At 35.6% G+C, this 3,313-nt stretch overlaps 1 pseudogene; it reads left to right on the top strand.

The window, feature by feature from the left end:
* Positions 1–2,312: 2,312 nt before the first annotated feature.
* LOC133766343 (large ribosomal subunit protein uL24-like) lies at positions 2,313–2,752 on the top strand (annotated as a pseudogene).
* The last annotated feature ends 561 nt before the right edge of the window (positions 2,753–3,313 follow it).

The raw sequence follows: 3,313 nt of genomic DNA, 5'->3' as shown, positions 1-3,313 counted from the left end.
CTTCGGTGGAATTACAAGAAAAAGGAACTGAAGCAGACATGTGCCTTCTGTCTCCAGGAAGAATGATATTCAGCAACATCCCTTCATTTATTGTCTCTATCTTCCACCTCTTAGAGATTGGCTATATCTAAAATACTGGCTGCATAATGTATGAAGGAGCAAATTCCTGAGAGGTCTTAGCAGTTCTGAGAAATAATTGTCTCTTATTCTTAAACATTTCCATGTGGGGAGAGAGGAAGGACATCATTTTCACTTTAATTTTCACTTGATCAGGAGAACTCATTTCTTTCTGAACAGTTTGTCTAAACTAGGCTTTGGAAAATATCCATCACATGCGTAGAGTCTTGGAGAAGCTAAAGCTGATCAGCAGAGAGTGGGCTGATTTATTCCCGGAATGCCACTACTTTAAGTTTTATTTTTTTTTTATCTTAATGAAACATACTGCTATTATGCAAGTGTTCTTGCTACTTCCTGCAGAAGAATCTACCCTTTAATGGAATGAAAGTCTCTTTTAGGCAATTCAGCACAGAAACACTTTGACTTACACACAGCAGATAATGAATAGCATTGGAGCCACTTGTTCCTAATTTCAAACAGCTTACTTGTCCTTCTGTTGTTATGTTTGATGAAACACAATTTTAGACATCTTATTGGTTTGAATACTATTAATATTTACCATTGTATTAATTGTCAAACCAGTTTCAAGGATTATTCAGTAATACTTTTCAGGAATTTTTCTAACATTTTACATGAATAGATGTGATGAGGTTCAGTGGCTGGACTGAAGTAATAGAGCAAAACACATTGAAAGACAGAGTTCTAAGCATCAATCCAGCTTTATGTTTAATTACTCATTCCTACAGCCAGTGATAGTGCACTTCAGAAATCTTTAAATATTGTAATTTTCTTACAAAATATTAATCTTTGTCACTTTTGTGTTAAAATATTAACAAAAATGTCTTTGCCTAAGCTAAAGGAAAGCCATGATACTAGCTTGCTAAAGTTTTATTTTTGTTTTAAATCATTTATGCTGGTTACCTACTCTAAAAGCACATTATTTGTCAGATATTACTGTGTTAAAAATCTAGTTAGAAAGAATAATACCATGAAATTAGCCTTTTATCTTTGTGACATATATTAAAATGCAGTCACCTTATCAATTATAAGTACATAGTTACAATCATTATTTCAAATTACACTTAATTTCTTTCTATGGGGAAAAAACCTATATGCATAACAAATCATCAATAGAAAATTAAAGAAGTAAACAACAGCTTGCTAAGTAAATAACATAAAGCAATTTTCCACCAAAGCCTCAGTAATTACTTCGTGGAACAGGCTGTCCTTAATAAAACAATTAATTAATTTTTCCAAATGAATTATGCAGGCCATTATTTTTTCTTCATTAATGTTTTGTTGAAATCATTAAGTTTTATTAATGAATAACAAAGAAGGAATTGGGTCTTTATTCTAACTGATATATATTAATGTGCTTCACTTGAGCTAAATGTATTTCTAGTATGTAATCAAATTTGAATCAATCACGTCAGTTTGCCAGGCAAATGTCCGTTTGGAGTTGCAGCTGCCTCATGTAGATGGCTCTTCACAAAGAAGATAAAGAAAGTGACCCAGAAGACTCTGTGGTTCTGCCAAGAAGCACATCAATTCTTAATTGCAATCCGGTTGATTTTCTAAAGGAAGCAACTACTGCCTCACACCGAAGTGTATTATTTGATTCTAATTATGATGAATTTGGATAAAAGCTTAACATTCATCAGTGTAAACCAAGTGATGATTAGCTGAGATGCCAGTGCCTTTTCCAAAGAAGCAAAAGGACGGATAAAGTAATGCTAATCTTAGTTCTGCAAGAGGGTAGACACAGGCGGGTATTGCTGCTTAATTTTCACATGATGTGTGCCCTAGAGTTATTCAAAATGTTTGGGGAGTGACAGTGGATGAGGATTTGCCTGGGAGGTGATTGTAACCCACCCTCATCTGTTCTTGGGCACAGTGGCTCTTGAACTCAAGGACCCTGAGATTCTTTGCCAGCCAACTATTAGCCAGGTTTGGGGTGGTTTCTTTTCATCCATAGCTCAGAGAACACAGATGGAGAAGGGAAGAGGTACAGGGGATTTGGGGACTCAGGAAACCAGAGCTGGAGGAGAGGAAGCTTATGGAGATAGGAGTCAAATCTAGGAATTGTAGTTTTATAAATAGTCATTCATGGTAAAGTTTTTTCAGAACTTCCAAACCGTACTCGCCTATCTGAGGACTTTTTGGGACCTGAGAACGGTGCAGCATTTCCAGCCAAAATGAAGTTCAATCCCTTTGTGACTTCTGGCCAGAGCAAGAACCGAAAAAGGCATCTCAATGCCCCTTCCCACATTTGGCAGAAGATTATGTCTTCCCTTCTTTCCAAAGAGCTGAGACAGTGAAACGTGCCATCCATGCCTATCCAAAAGGATGATGAAGTCTAAGTTGTGCGAGGACACTACAAGGGTCAGCAAATTGACACAGCGGTCCAGGTTTACAGGAAGAAGCACATCATCCACACTGAACAGGTGCAGTGAGAAAAGGCCAATGGACAACGGTCCATGTGGGCATTAGCCCCAGCAATGTGGTTATCTCTAGGCTAAAAATGGACAAAGACTGCAAAAAGATCCTTGAATGGAAAGCCAAGTCTGGTCAAGCAGGAAAGGAGAAAGGCAAATCTAAGGAAGAAACAGTTGAGAAGATGAAAGAAAAAAAGTAATAGTGTATATATATATATATATATATATATATATATATATAAAGTAATAGTATATATATATATATATATATATATATATATATATATAAACTTTCATTATAAACTGCTGAAATACAAAAAAAGAAAGAAAAAAAGAAAGTGTCTGGGAAGAGTGGCAAAGTTCATCTTGTTTAGGTATCATTGCTGTTACCTGGAAAAAAAAATTGGCTACCTAGTTACCTGACATGGGAACATCATGACTTACAGTTTCACAACTGAGGCAAAGTTGGGCCAAATCCTTTGGGATTCATGGAATGGCTGAACAGGGAGACATTCGTTGAGATACCTGTATTTGTTAATGGTTATGCCTTAAGTGTCACTTACTAATAACTCAAATATTTCTTTAGTTGGTAGTTAAAATAAAGCCATTAGGTTTAATGCACTTTTGAAAATTTGATTTTTTTTTTTTGTGAACATAGGGGAATTTATTCCAAAATGTCTATGGAAAGTCACAGACCTCCAAACAGCTAAAGCAATACTGAAAAAGAAAAATAAAGTGGAAGAAATTACTATTAACTTTCC

This window comes from Lepus europaeus, chromosome 9 (genome assembly GCF_033115175.1).
Source record: "Lepus europaeus isolate LE1 chromosome 9, mLepTim1.pri, whole genome shotgun sequence".
Lineage (NCBI taxonomy): Eukaryota > Metazoa > Chordata > Mammalia > Lagomorpha > Leporidae > Lepus > Lepus europaeus.
This window is presented reverse-complemented; position numbering and strand designations above follow the sequence as displayed.